The 15,926-nt window shown below is 46.7% G+C and overlaps 1 long non-coding RNA gene across 1 annotated transcript; it reads right to left on the reverse strand.

The window, feature by feature from the left end:
- Positions 1 to 2,103: 2,103 nt before the first annotated feature.
- On the reverse strand, positions 2,104 to 15,735 carry LOC138434385 (uncharacterized). Its single transcript, XR_011254763.1, has 2 exons — positions 14,604 to 15,735; positions 2,104 to 3,387 (listed from the first exon to the last, which is right to left on the reverse strand). It is a non-coding gene; the product is annotated as an uncharacterized lncRNA (long non-coding RNA).
- Positions 15,736 to 15,926: the final 191 nt, after the last annotated feature.

The following is a 15,926-nucleotide window of genomic DNA, read 5'->3' on the forward strand; positions in this document are numbered from 1 at the left end:
CGATTTGAGGAAGCCAGGCTGTGGATAGGAGGTTCAAAAATAGACAGCTTTGCAACCACCAGTCAGATAGATACATGACATAGTATCAAAACTGAGCAAAAAAAAAAAGAGAGATAGTTGACTTTTCCTTTACTTCTCCTTGAAGAAGTGGCCTGTGTGGATGATACAAAGGTTTAAGAGAGGATCTGTGTTCTAATTTGGACGTTTCCTTGTTATGTGACTTTGGGTTAGGTCTACCCTCAATATTTGCAGGGCAAGTAGCAGGAGTGCAAATGGAGGCCCACACTGTTTCGTTTAGTCACTAAGTCATGTCCGATTCTGCGACCCCATGGACTGTAGCCCGCTAGGCTCCGCTGTCCATGGATTTTTCCAGGCAAGAATACCGGAGCCATTTCCTTCTCCAGGGGATCTCTGCAACCCATGTCTTTTGCGTCTCTCGCATTGCAGATTTTTTACCACTGAGCCACCTGGGAAGCCCAAATATCTAAAAGCTATCAATTAAACTAATAGACCATTTAAATACCGTTTCTATTCTATTCTCCTATTTTGATAAATACATCTTCACAATGACCTGGAAGCCTAGGTTTGCGTTTTGAATTCTCAAGTGTTCTTGGGGATACACTGGCACAAGAAAAACTGCTTCTCTTCCCACCAGTGGTGGGCAGAATAATTTCCCAAGATGTCCACAGCCTAACCCCTGGAGCCTATGAACAGGGTATCTTACATGGCAAAAGGAATTAAGGTTGCGGATCACCTGAACTCCAGATAGGGAAATTATCCTGGTGGGCCTAATGTAATCACAAGGATCCTTCCAAGTGAAAGAGAGAGAATCAGAGTCACGGAAGATGTGATGACGGAAGCGACAGGACTGCTGGTGTTGAAGATGGATGGAGCCGGCCACAAGCCAAGAAACGTGGGTGGCCTCTGGAAGCTGGAAAAGGCAAGTAAGGGGATTCTGCTCTAAAGCCTGCAGAAAGGAGTACAGCCCTGCGGACACCTGGATTATAGCTCATTGAGGCCCATTTCCGGATTCTGGCCTCCAGAAATGTGAGAGGATACGTTTGTGACAACTTTTTACAGCAGCAACAGGAAACTACTAAACGGTCTAGGCTCTGCCGTGAGCCATGAAGTCTCATGTTCACCTGCGGGGCCACTCCAGTCACAAGTCCTGAGTGGCTGCCCCTTGGCCTCTACAACACACCAGTGTTCTCAGGAGAAGGGACCCAGGAAAGAGGCTCGAGAAGAGACCTGGGGCCATTTAAGCAAGGAAGTGTGGGTTTTCTGTACTTGTGGTTGGCCTGGAAGCAGGTATGGGCTCTGGGATGGCACAGTTCCTGGGTCGTGTGGGGAGGCGCACAGCTCCTAGAGGGGGTCCAGTGAAGGAGCCTGGAAAGCACAGAGGCCAGAATCCTGCAGGCAGTACTGTCCTGAGTCAACTGGCTTCCCCTCCATGAGCCTTACCTGGAACATCAGCCTTCGGATCATTACTGCGCACCTCTGTGCCAAGCGTTACATTTAGAGAGAGTGGAATGGTAGATAAGGAGCTGGCTGGCACAGAACAATCCCTCGATAAGCTTTAATTTCCTTCCCTTTCTATTTAATCTCATCTGAAACAATGGCCTTGCAAACTGAAAATAAAAACCCCCTGCTTCAGTCCTTTGGTGGCTTCCATTTGCTCTTGGGAGGAGCCTGAAATCCTCTGCAAGCCCCTGCAAGTCCAACCTTCCCTTGCCACTCTGCCGCCCCTCTGCTCCACACACAAGCCTTCTGCTTCCTCGGCTGCACCAAGGGCCTTTGCTGCTCCTGGCCTTCCCCTGCTGTTCTTTCCGTCTGCAACATCCTGTCCTCCAAACATACCCACCCCACTTTCACCAAGCTGACTCTTTCAGGGCTCGGTTTCAGTGCCGTTCTCTTGGGGAAGCCCTGCCCTGTTCACTAACCCTGCTAACCAGAGCAGGTTCTCTTCTCTCCCAACTCTAGGGAGCACCCTCTGCAGCACTTAACGTGATGGCCATCATATGACTACCTGTATTACCTTATTTTGGTTAAATATAAGAGGAATCTATTTTCCTAGTTTTTCATTTCATTTTCTTCAAGACAAAGTCCAAAATGCATTACTTTTTATTGTGGTAAAATGTACCTAATATACAATTCACCATTGTAGCCATTTTTTAAGGGTATGATTCAGTGGTGTTTGGGACACTTGTCATACAACCAGTACTTCTGTCCATCTCCAGAACTCCCAACTATCTAAAACCGAAATGCAATACCCATTAAACGATGACTCCTCATTTTCCCCTCTCCCCAGCCCTTGGTAACTGCTGTCCTTTCTGTCTCTATAAATGGACTATTCCAGGTGCTTTACATAAGTGGAATCACACAGTACTTGTCCTTCTGTGTCTGGCTTGTTTCCCTAAGCATGATGTCCTCGAGCTTCCTCCACGCTGTCGCATGTGCCAGAACCTCCCTCCTTTTCAGGGCTGAGTAATATTCCATCACATGGATGTACCCCCATCTTGGTTATCCGCTCACCCACTGATGGACACTTGAGCTGCCTCCACCTCTGGCTAGTGTGAATAATGCTCCTGTGAACACTGATGTATAAATATTAGTGGCCCTGCTTTCCGTTCTTTTGTGTATATACCCAGAAATGGAATTTCTGGATCCAATAGTGCAAACCTGAAAAGTGTTAGCTGCTCAGTCGTGTCCAGCTCTCTGCAACCCCATGGACTGTAGCCCACCAGACTCCTCTGTCCATGGAATTCTCTAGGCAAGAATACTAGAGTGGGTTGCCATTTCTTTCTCCAGGGAATCTTTCCAAACCAGGGATCAAAGAGAGGTCTCTTGAACTGCAGGCAGATTCTTGACCATCTGAGCCACCAGGGAAGCCCAGATCAAATGGTAATACTGTGTAGTACATATTGCTTTTCTCCATTCTTTTACACTCTCTCTGCCCTCTTCCTTATCACAGACTTTAGCACCATGAAGACAGGAACTTTGTCTGTCTTCCTCCTGGGACCAGCACAAGCTGGTGTTTCAATCAATGTTTATTAAATGAATGAATGACTTGCAATTTAGCTGACTTGGGGGAAACAGACAGAAACGGAGGAAAAGTGACAGCAGCTCCTCAGGGGTCTGAGCTCCTAGGAGTCCCAAGGAGTGCGCTACGGCTCTTTAAGTTTCACACCTTCCTACAGGATTCACCCTGACTATGGCTTCACACTTGAAGTTATTAGGTAGAAATACATAAAACTACATCCAAGTGTCTGTGGTTCACTCACGGGGCAACCGGAGCACACTGGGAACTGCTGCTTTGAGTCAGAGGAACAGGGTTAGAATTCAAGCTCCACGACCTCCTGGTGTTTGCTCTTGAGCCTCTCTCCTCACCTGTAAAATGGGAATATTATGTGATTCACAGGAATGGGAGTATTACAGTATTCATCAGGCAACTACGAGGATTATCTCAAGTATGTAAAGGGCCTGGAACCAGAGAGGTGCTGTCAATGAAATGCTTGTTCTCCCTTCTCTCCTCACACAGTGTGTGCTCACCTGATAGGCATGATCGTCTGTTTTGGAAAGCCTTTATGGTTTTGATCACCATGGGGGCAATTTGTAGAACAAAGACCAAACGAAACATATTCTAGAGCACAGAGGAATTCATTATACGCCACACATTCTCCCCACAGAGGCTCAGTCCACAATTAGAGCTGAGAGTCTCCTTACAGTTCCCAGTTCTGAAATGCTTAGGCACATTGACAAACTGACCACATGTGAAATGATGATGATGGGAATGCCTCACGAAGATAGACAAACTATATTGGAGTTTGCATGACACTGCCATGCATAGAATCTTTTTCAAGCCAGGCAGCAAACAGAAGGAGAGCTGAGGCTGAAAGGCGGGTCTAAGGTTCCACAGCCTGCATATGGCTGCTGCTGCTAAGTCGCTTCAGTCGTGTCCAACCTGTGTGACCCCATAGATGGCACCCCACCAGGGTCCCCCGTCCCTGGGATTCTCCAGGCAAGAACACTGGAGTGGGTTGCCATTTCCTTCTCCAATACATGAAAGTGAAAAGTGAAAGTGAAAGTGAAGTCGTGTCCGACTCTTAGGGACCCCATGGACTGCAGCCTACCAGGCTCCTCCGTCCACGGGATTTTCCAGGCAAGAGTGCTGGAGTGGGGTGCCATTGCCTTCTCCGCTGCATATGGCAGTAGCGTATAACACAAAGCATTCAGGAGATCTGAGTTCATATTCTGACTCTGCCATTCACTCATGCTGTGATTTTAGACAAGATAAAATGAATCAGGGGCTTCCCTGGTGGCTCAGCAGTAAAGAATCCGCTTGCCAAACAGGAGATGTGGGTTCAATCCCTAGGTTGGGGAAGACTCCTGGAGAAGGAAATGGCAACTCACTCCAGTATTCTTGCCTGGGAAATCACAGGGACAGAGGAGGCTGGCGGGCTAAAGTCCACGGGGTCACAAAGAGTCAGACATGACTCAGCAACTAAACAACAACAACAAAGTGAATGAGACTCACGTTTCTTGTTTTTCTAAAAAAATAAATAATAATTACTTGAGGCATATGACTTCTTGACACTTGTCCTCCAGAGTATGATATTTTTGCCTTCTTACAGACAGGAAGGAAAAACTGAATACAGAGAGGAAAAGGCCAGCACCAAGTTGTGCTCAGAGTGTGCTTGGAAGACCAGTGGCCTCAGCATCACTGGCTGAATTGTTAGAAATGCAAATTCTTGACTCCACCAAGCAGGTACTAAACCAGCATCCCTGGAAGGCCCAGGAATACATTATTTAATTTGTAAACCCACTAAAGTGTGAGAAGCACTTTACTACACACAGTGAATAAACTGATACACTCTATACCCTGGTTAACTCCCAAGTTTATATCAATTTCCCCCATTGATCCAACTGCTTATGTGACTTCTCCATTTGGACGACTAAAAGACATGGAAAATGAAAATGTGTCAAAACCAAACTCTTGATTTTTCTCCTTGAACCTGCTGCATCTGCAGTCTTTTCCCAGTGGGAACAGGCACAGCTACTGACCCAGCTCTTCAAGCCAAAAACCTAGATGGAATTCCTGATGCTGTTCTCGCTCAGGTCCTGTATTGGATCCAATCCATCAACAGATGCTGCCCATCCAGTCTTCAAACCTCCAGAATCCCACCCTGCTCACCATGGATGTCTTGACCACTGCCAACCTAGTCCCTGCCCTCACATTGCAAGGGCCTCCACAACTGTTCCACAACCCTACAGCTTGCTCTCCTCACAGCTAACACTGATGAGGTTCATCTTTTTTTTTTTTTAATATTTATTTATGTGGCTGCATTGGGTCTTAGTTGCACAACACAAGATCTTTCACTGTGGCACACGGGCTTAGCTGCTCCACGGCATGTGGAATCTTAGTTCCCTGACCAGGGGTCGAACCCATGTCCTCTGCATTGCAAGGTGGACTCTTAGCAACTGGACCACCGGGGAAGTTCCCTGGTGACGTTAATCTTAATTGCTTGGTTTAGGTGGTATTACTGGGGTGTTCCTTTTTCTAGGCCTTCTCAGGAGAAAGAGCTAGAAAATACACGTGTTTAAACTAAGTCATGTATCCACACATATTTATCTCTGTTTCGAGCTTCAACCAATATTTCAAACTTCAACCCAGCACCACAGTGCTCATTCTGGCATTGATTTCCCTTTTGCTTACTGGTAATTCTTCTGGTCACTTCTTTTTCAACACTGAGAAACCTGGTTCTCATTATCTACAATATATTACTTATTGTCCAATCCTAGAATAAATATCAAGTAGTTTCAGAGTTGCTAATTCACACTCCTCTTCTTCCTCTCTCTTCCCCTCTCCCAGTGTGATGAACAAATTTACCAACTAGTACAGCGCTGGCATACAGTCCTTTGCGTCTTCAGTCTTACAGTTTACAATCGGACACCACTGTCCAAAGTCACTTACGTCAGACATTTTCATCCTCTACCTCTTTGAGGACACATCACCTCTGAATGTGCCAACTCTATTCCTCCCCAAATGTATTAACCTCAGTCTAATCATGAGAAAACAGCAGACAGTCCCAAGGTGAGGGACACAGTCTACATAGGAACCGATCAGTACTCTTCAAAAATATCAATGATTCTACATAGGAACCGATCAGTACTCTTCAAAAATATCAATGTCAAGCAGACAAGGAAAGATTAACAACTCCCACAGACTAAAGGAGACTAAGGATAGATAACAACTAAATGCCACGTGGCGTCTGGACTGGACACTGGAATAGGAAAACTGGTGCAATCCAAATAACGTCTGCAGTCTTCTATCAGTTTTAACTTTTAAGTTTTGCTATCATTGTGCTCTGGTTCCATAAGATGTTAGCATCAGGAGAACCTAGATGAAGGATCTATAGGCACTCTCCACTATTTAACTGAAAACTTTATTGAGATAATTGTAGACTCACATGCAGTTGTAAAAAATAATGTAGATCTCTTGTACACATCATCCAGTTCCTCCCAATGGTAATATCTTACAAAATGATAGTACAATATAACAATCAGGATACTAATGTTGATAGAATCTACCCACCTTCTCCATGTTACTTGTATTCATTTGTGCATCTGTGACATCTATTTTTTTTTGGAAGTCTAAAATCAACCCAAAATAAAAAAGATTTTTTAAAAAAAGGTTGATGAATTGGCACAATTGAGATTCCCCATCCCCACTTCCTCTGAGAAAGTGTCCGCCACCGTACCTGCTTCACCCATCTCTTTACTCGTAGCCCCTACAGGGATTTAAATATGTGAACCCTGGGGCATGTAATTTCTAGGGACCATTCCAACACTAATCCTGTGTAATAGCATTATTGCTACTTTGCAAATAAAAAAACTGAAGCTTGCAGAGGTTAATGCACACGCTCAAGTTCAAGAGTACAAGGCAGGTCTGAATTTAAAGCCTTTTTATTTCATCTCTAACAGCTGTTATGGCTCCAGGGGAGTTAATCTAGGCTGAAGCCACTGGCCTTGACAATTATACGCTTCTAAATTAGATGATGGAGAAGGCGATGGCATCCCACCCTAGTACTCTTGCCTGGAAAATCCCATGGATGGAGGAGCCTGGTAGGCTGCAGTCCATGGGGTCGCTAAGAGTCGGACACGAACGAGCAGATTCACTTACACTTTTCACTTTCATGTATTGGAGAAGGAAATGGCAACTCACTCCAGTGTTTTTGCCGGGAGAATCCCAGGGACGGGGGAGCCTGGTGGGCTGCCGTCTATGGACTGAAGCGACATAGCAGCAGCAGCAGGTTAGATGAAGGAGCTGTATTTGCACAAAAGATCTCAGACAGTCTAGACATCTTTTATGTTTTATTCCTGGAGGCCCTCCTTGGACCTTATTTTGTCAAAACTTTCAAACTGACCCCAGCCTTCCACATATGCTGGAGAAGGGAAAGGCTACCCACCCCACTATTCTGGCCTGGAGAATTCCAAGGACTGTACATTCCATGGGTTCACAAAGAGTCGGACACGGCTGAGCGACTTTCATTATCACTTTCCACAGATGCTGCGGTCAGTGGCATATATTTTGAAAGACTGAACCTGGATACTGGATTAACATATCTCAAACTAAGCTCCGTGACCTGAATCACTTCTCAGAACCAATCAGTTAGTGATTGGTTCTCACTGACCTCATCTGTTGCTGCCATCCTTGAAAACATGAGAAAAGAATAGCCTTGAAAATTATAGGCCAAAGCCTATCAGTGCTCCAGAGAACACCTGATATTCTAGAAAGATGAGATTTTTAAGACTTCCCCAAATTCAGACTTCCATATAATTGCCTCCAAAATATGATATAAGGTATAACTGGGGGGAAAAAACCTAAAGCCCATTAGATACCTACTGGTCACCTAAACCCAGGACAATCGCGCTTTATGGAGCTATTAAGTATGTCAACTTTTATCTGACCCTTTCCTTCTCTTTGGATGAGTAACTTACACCATGAATGAAAATGATGAAAACAGATGGCTTTTCCTCTCTGCCGCAGAGTACACAGCATTCTGCCCATATGGAGGGCACCTCACAGGGTGGGTGCAAGACCGCCGAATCTGACCTCCACTCTTCTCCCCCTTGGGCCTGTGTCACTGAAATCAATTTTCCTGAGAGCACATCATTTTCTCTTCACCTCCATCACCCCCACTGGCAAGTGATTTTCCTAACAGATACCTCCAAGGGTGTCCCAGCAAAACTACAAATTAAAATCTGCTACAGATTTTCACATTTGCTTGCAAACAGCTGCAATCCTGACTAAAATTCATAAACGCCAGACACCACTCAGCTATCCCTACTTGCCATCCCCTTTCCAACCGCCTCAACTCAGGTCACGTCATCTCACGTCCAGAGTTTGGCTGACCACCCCTGGGGCTTCTGTCTCTGGCTAGTTTTGGTGCCCCGGGAATTTTGATGGCTGCTAGGAACACAAAGGACAGTAACTTGAACATTTGGGTCATAATAACTTCACTTACATTATTTTCACTTTTGATAATAACCAAGTCAGACAGGACTTACCTATCCTTATTTATCAAGGAAACTAAATTCAGAGAAATTAATAAATTCACCAAGGGCAGAGGGTTAGCAAAGCCAGGGGTGGGGTTCCATTCTTGGTCTCTGTGGCTCCGGAGCCAGTGCCCTCCCCATCACGGCCAGCAGATTCCCAGGCCTTCCTGTCACGCCCCAGACACTGCTCTTCGCTCCAGACGCAAATAACTCAACATCCTCCTTGCAGCAAACATATCTCAGAGATCACTGCTGCCTCGTCCAAAATGATTTTCCTCAGGCCTTTTCTTCGCCTGGTTCACAATGACATGTAAATCAAGTGAGTTTTTTTGTCATTACCAACACCCCTCCCTCCTCCTCATTTGCATCGCCCCCCCCCCACACACACACCTGACCCAACACAAGTAATCACAGAATGGCCCGAGCAAACCTCTGGCGCACCATCCATCAGTCTTCTAACCTGCTGCATCCTCAAGTGTGGGATGGGTATATGGACATGATAGTAAATACTATATTAAATCACAAAGTGAGAAGGTTATTTCCTTTCCAGTGCTTTTTCAGTCTCTGACTACAAGGAGGAAGTTTCAAAGCAGAGACAGTTATCAGGTGGTGGCGATGAGCATGGACTCTGGAGCCAGCCTGCCTGGGTTCAATCCCTGCTGTGCTACCTAACAGCCAACTGACTTCTCTGTGCTTCTTCACCTGTACTATACAGATGAGAGTGCAAACGGGGTCGTTCCAAGGGTTGAGAGAGTTACTAACACATTACCTGCGCAGGGTAGGTGCTCCGGAGCAGGTAGTTATTATAGTTCCTCCTGCCTGCGTGCTAAGTCGCTTCAGTCATGCCTGGTGCTCTGTGGACTGTAGCCCGCCAGGCTCCTCTGTCCACGGGACTCTCTAGGTAAGAACACTGGAGTGGGTCATCGTGCCCTCCTCCAGGGGACCTTTCCGACCCAGGGCTCCAGCCTGCGTCTCTTCCGTCTCCTGCACTGGCAGGCAGCTTCTTTACCGCCAGCGCCACCGTGGAAGCCTAACAGCTCTCTTCCGCTCCTTTGAACTACTGCTATTTACTCTTGAATAGTGCAAGCCTCAGGCCCAGGGCCTTTAGTAGGCAACAGAATCTAAGCAAGGAACTAATCTAAGGAACTAATGTTCCTTTTATAATAGGATACAGAGACATGGGCTTCCCAGGTGGTGCTAGTGATAAAGAACCTGCCTGCCAGTCCAAGAGGCGTAAGAGACATGGGTTCAGTCCCTGGGTCAGGAAGATCCCCTGGAGAAGGGCATGGCAACCCATTCTAGTATTCTTCCCTACAGTTCATGGGGTTGCAAAGAGTTGGACATGACTGAAGCGACATAGCATGCAAGCATACACACAGAAAGAGGTATGGGAAGCCCCGGTGGCTCAGCAATAAAGAATCCACCTGCGATGTAGGAAATGTAGGAAATGTGGCTCAGCCACTGGGTGGGGAAATCCCCTGGAGAAGGAAATGGCAACCCACTCCAGTATTCTTGACTGGGAAATCCCATGGACAGAGCAGCCTGGTAGGCTACAGTCCATGGGGTCACAAGAGTCAAACACGACTTAGTAACTAAACAACAATAATAGATAAATAAATTTAACAACTGAGTCCACTTAAACATTAGGTAACTACCTCGATATGGCCAAAAAAAAAGAAACGAAACAAATGATAAAAGCAGAGTTGGAACAAAGTTAAAGAAGTATATGCAAGTGTTCTCACATACACAAAAAAAGACAACTCTATGAGGTGATAGCTGTGCTAGTTAACTTGATTGTAGTGACAATGTCACAATTATACATTAATCAAATAATTACACTGTATACTCTAAATATGTAGGCTTCCCTGGCGGCTCAGTGGCAAAGAACCTGCTTGCCAAGCAGAAGATGCAGGTTCAATCCCTGGGTTGGGAAGATCTCCTAGAGGACGGAATGGCTGCCCACTCCAGTCTTCTTGCCTGGGAAATCCCACGACAGAGGAGCCTGCTGGGCTACAGTCCAAAGAGTCGGGCAAGACTTGGTGACCGCGCGACAACACTCCTCTGCTCTGCTGCTCAGCCACTCAGTCCTGTCCAACTCTCCGTGGCCTCATGGGCTGTGGCCCACCAGGCTGCTCTATTCATACCAGGTAAGAATACTGGAATGGGTAGCCATTCCCTACTCCATGGGATCTTCACAATCCAGGTATGGAACCCAGGTCTCCTGCATTGCAGGTAGATTCTTTACCATCGGAGACACCACTCAGCCCCGACACTCCTCGAAATGGATAAAATTTCATTTGTCAATTATAAGTCAATAAAGCTGAGGGAAGCAAGCCATGGAAGAATATTGATGATTTCCTCACTCGTCTCCCCAACTAAACTGTGAGCTCCTCGGGGACAGAGACTGTCTTCACTGCTATATCCCCAAGACCCCAGTACACACTGCAAGCCCACAGTATAAATTTGCTGAATGAATGAGTTACAGAGACATAGAGAGGCCGGTCCAGTGGTTCTCAAAGAATGATTCTTGAGTCAGTAGCCTCAGTTATCATCTGGGAACTTAGAAACGCAAATTTTCAGACATCACCCCAGATCTACTGGAACTCTTGAGGGTGGGGGTCCTAGCAAACTGGTGTTATAGGAGGTTCTTACAGTCTCACAGGTACTCTTAGGTCTGATCATCTCTGATCTGTAGGACAAAGATACAGGGCAGGGCTGGAAGACAGCCAAGGCAGAGTCCAGAGACCAAGAGCAGAGAAGAGAGAAAGCTGCTGGCACGACAGAGAGCACTCTGTAGCAGGACAGGCCGGCAGGCTGAGATGCTGCCACGGAGAGCAGAGAGTCTACCGTGAAAAAGATAGTTCCTCGCCCATCTACCAAGTGTCAGGCCAAGTGACCGGGCCATCTGGGTTGGGCGTGGCTCTGCCTTTCACCAGCTATGTGACCCTGAATGTGACCCGTTAGCTCTCAACCTGTTTCTTCACTCACCAGTGCTTCGTTGAGAGGGCCCTGCCCTTCAGGAGTGTTTCCCTGTTTGGTGTGGGACTCTCGCAGGTGATTCTTTCCCTCCTTCTCTAATGCCTAACACCTCTGCCCCGCCCACCGACCCTTACTCTCCTACCTCACTGAAGAAATAGAAGCTCAACCACAAGAGAGCATCCACGGAGTTCCATCCCACATCCTACCACCTACCAACATCTACTCCCGCACGCTCAGCCTCCTGACTTACCAACCACGATTCTATCCATACCAAATCCCTCCACTTGTGCGCTAGAAGCAACCCCTCTCACTCATTCAAAGGCACTGCTACAGCACGCCTCCTCTCTCTCACATCAATTCCGGCCCCCCCCCACTGGACTTTTCCAATCACCAGAAAAAAAGTTATTTCACCCATCTTTGCTCGCCTGACAGCAAGACCGTCCGCAAGCGCTGTCTGTACCAGCTGTCTCCGGCCACGGCTCAGGCTGTCGCCTCTGCCTCCTTCCAGCACTGCTCCGGTCAAGGTCACTAGTGGCCTCCGCACTGAGAAATCCAGCGGTCTCGGGGCTCACCTGACCCGACCCCCACCAGCACTGCTTTCGAGTTCATCATGCCCTCCCTGCACACTCTCTCTCCGGGCTTCCAGGGCACCAAGCTCATCTGTTTTTCCTCCCACTTTATGGGTCCCTCCTTCTGAGTCTTCTTTGTCAATTTCTCGTCTTTTCCCAGACCTCTTCCTACTGCAGTCGTCCAAGGTTCAGTCCTGGACTGCCCTTCCATCACTCTCTCTCTTGTGATTTCATCCAGTCTCAAGATGTTAAACATGGATATCTTGATGCTGAAGACCCCCAAACACACATTGGCAGCCAAGACTCCAGACTCTGGCTGCGTCTTCCACGTCTCCCCTTGGACATCTTAAATATGTTCAAAATGGAATTCTTAGTTTCCAGTCGAAATGGCTCCAAACACAGCCTTCCCTGTTGAAATTCACGGCAACTCCGTACTTTCTGTTGCTTGGGTCAGAAATTTTAATCGTTTTTGGTTTCTTTTTCTCTCATATCCCTTCTCCATTCATTCAAAGAAATCATGCGGGTTTACCTTCAAAACCTATTATCTGACCATTTCTCCCCACCCTCAGCACTGCTGCCTCCCTCAACATGATTGCTAGGATTACCGCAATCCTTTCTGACAGGCTTTCCTGCTTCGACGCACGCCCTCGTATTCCAGGCTCAACAGCTATAGAATGGAAGTCAGCTCATGTGACGCCTCTGCTCTGACTCTGCAGAGTGATTCATTTCACTTGCAGAGAAGGCCAGCGGTCTACCAGGCCGGCAGCTTCCCCCGCCCCGGCCTCTCTGACCTCAGCCCCTCCTTCTCTCCCCCTCACTCTCCCTGGCTCAACTGGCCCGTGGGCTGCATGTCCTTCTGAGGGCAGGCCTTTGCTCAAGCTGTCCCCTCTCCAGAAAGCTCGACCTCACAGACCCATTCGGCCAATTCTTACCTCCTTCGAGCCCTCTCGGATCTCACTGAGGCCCCACCCTGACCACCTTCCCCATCCCCCTCACCCTACCCTGCTTTTTCTTTTCTCCGCCATGCATGTCGTCTTAGCGCATATAAAATGTATAATTTACTTGAGCATCATTATCTGTCTCCTTCCAAACAGTTAAAAGCTCTACAAAGGCAGAAATCTTTGTTTTTGTTTGCTGATGTATCCTAAGAACTTTAAACAGTGTCGGGCGCAGGGTGGGCACTCAAAAAATGTATAGAATAGGTGACCTCAGCAGGACACATTTCTTAAAGACAGTTCCATGTCTATTTAGCGTATTATTACAAGAGTAGAGGAGCTCTCTGGCGGTCCAGCAGCTAGGACTTGGCACTTTCACCGCCACGGTCCTCGGTCCAACCCCTGGTCAGGGAGCGAAAATCCCACAAGCCTCACAGAGCAGTCAAAACAAAAAAAAAGGACTAAAAATATATCAAGTAATAAACATGTGAAACCTGTAAATCCAGTGACAAGCTCTTTTAATGAGTTTTAAAGAAAATATCTGGTAACCAACAGTACTTCAGAAATTATTTAAAGGTGGTTTACAAATTGAGAAACTCTATCCTCTATATACACACAGGCAAATTCAAATCCTCTCATTCTGGAGAGCCTTCACAAGGCAAGGGTCACATACGAGAACTCTCAAACCTGACTGCACACACGAATCACCTGGGAAGCTTGTTATATTCAAGCAAAACCAACAAACAAAAAGCCTACATCCTACTCTAAGCTCTTTAGGGTTGGGGCTGGGATTCATATTCTAAACAAAAGTCTCATGTGACTCTCCGGTAACCAGTCCAGGACTGGACAAGGATTAAGGCCCAGATAACCTCTGAGGGCTCCTCTAGCTCTGAATCTGACTGTGTGATTGAAACACGGCTGACTACCCTGGAAAGCAGGGCTTTTCAAACTGTGGATTTACTGGGCAAGAACTAGCATCAGGGGGAAAAAACAACAACAAATTAACAGAACAGACCATAAATTGAGAATGCATTACCTGTAGTAAAGGTTATTGTTTCATGAAATATTTTCCACAGATGAGTATATATGTAAGTAATGAGTGGTAATATTAAAATACTTTTATGGTCAAAAAAACTCTGAAAGAGAACAATGAATCTCAACTTTCAGTGTTTTAAGAGCGTGAATTTCTGAGCCCCAGCAAATTCAAATTTCTGAGTGGAGTTCAGGAATCTGCATTTTTCATGGCCCTAGACCACACTTAACTGAGCTCTGTGAACGCAAAGCTACCTCCAGAACCCATCTCAAGCGGTGCTTTGAGGTACTGGGGGAGGGGGAGGAAGAGGGTTGGAATGCCCCTGGGAGGAGCAGTTCCCAGCCCTCCCTGTTTCTGGTGGTGCTAAGGGACGATCTGGAAAAGCACAGTTAATATCACCACACTGCAGTACTAGGGAGGTACCCTGTTCTGTTATTTGTAACATTAAGAAAGGATACTGGATTTTTTCCCTAAGAAGTGCAGCAAGGAGAAACGTGTACTTTTGCTCCACTGCACAGAAAGGACTGTTACCTGTCTGGTTCAGTGTCCTGCTCCCGGTGGGTAAGCAGTCGAGTATTTGCTGAACGAATGATGAGAGAGGAGATGCTGAACTGAGACAACAGGAAGCTGCGCGCGGCTCCTCTGCGAGTCGTCGTCATTCTCAAGGCCCGCTTCTCTGAAAATAACCCCAAGTCTGAGCTTGCTCAGCACCTTTACAGTGAATAACCACCATCCTCACCTTCTTTCCTTTCCCAGGAAGAAGCCCTTACGTCACAGAACAAAAGCTCTCCCATTGAAGTCTACCACAGGCCACAGATATACGTTCCATAAACATGTAATACATCCTAACAGCTCCTACACTGTGCGATTTGCATATACTACCTTTAATTCTTGAAAATAACCCGGGAAGGTAGGTGTTGACCTACTTTTCACAAAACCTTAGGCCCAAGAGAGGTTGGCTGACTTGCCTAAGGGCTCACCCTGGCAGTCGGGGGCAGTGTCGCTGGCTGGCTGTGCCCATCTGAGCAACGAGCCAGTCTTGATGGCCAGACACTGGGAGCCCGTGGGGAGACACAGCCTCGAGTCTAAGGTTACAAAACACCAGCTACAAAATGCACACATCCGGCAAGCTGAAGACCTTTCTTCCCTTAATTACGGCTAACCTGTGAGTTGGGCGTCTGTCCCTGTAGACCCAGTCTTTGAAAAGTAGAGACCAACTCCGTTTCTATGACTCTCAGCCCTCTTGGGGACTTGGAAAATGTAGGCCAGCATTTTGTGGGTTGGTCAACCTAATTTAAAGAAAAACTCGATACAAGCATATGTCAAGGGGCAGATGTGTGGTTTACCCTTATTACAACAGAAGCTACAAAAAGGCTTAACCTTATTACCAGAGCTATAAAACTGTACAAAAAAGACAGCTGGTCTCAAGGTTCTGGAGTCTGACTGCCTTTGTCTGAAGACTGGTTCTACCACTACTACTTGTGACTTTGGGTAATTAACACCCTTCTCTATGTCCTCACTGTAACACCTCATAGAGTTATGAAAACTAAATGAGTTAATGTGTCAGGAGAGAATCCCAACCAGTATCTGGGAAAGCACGCCCCTTCCCTGGTATGTGCCTGGACCACTACTCTGAGAATAACAACTATCACACAGCTATTTCCTAAAATGAGAGTTGGAAAAGGGTTGAAGTAGCAGCTAGTGGGACTCTCCATGGAAAACAAGCCTATACTATCTGCCAGGGACCTGCAAGGGATTTGACAGGCTTAAATTCCAAATTCTGTGCTCCAATGCACTCTGAGGTACCATGCAATGATTAAGCAGAAGCAGTCTCCCCGCCCCCATAGATGCTTT

The sequence above is a fragment of the Ovis canadensis genome, chromosome 2 (genome assembly GCF_042477335.2).
Source record: "Ovis canadensis isolate MfBH-ARS-UI-01 breed Bighorn chromosome 2, ARS-UI_OviCan_v2, whole genome shotgun sequence".
NCBI lineage: Eukaryota > Metazoa > Chordata > Mammalia > Artiodactyla > Bovidae > Ovis > Ovis canadensis.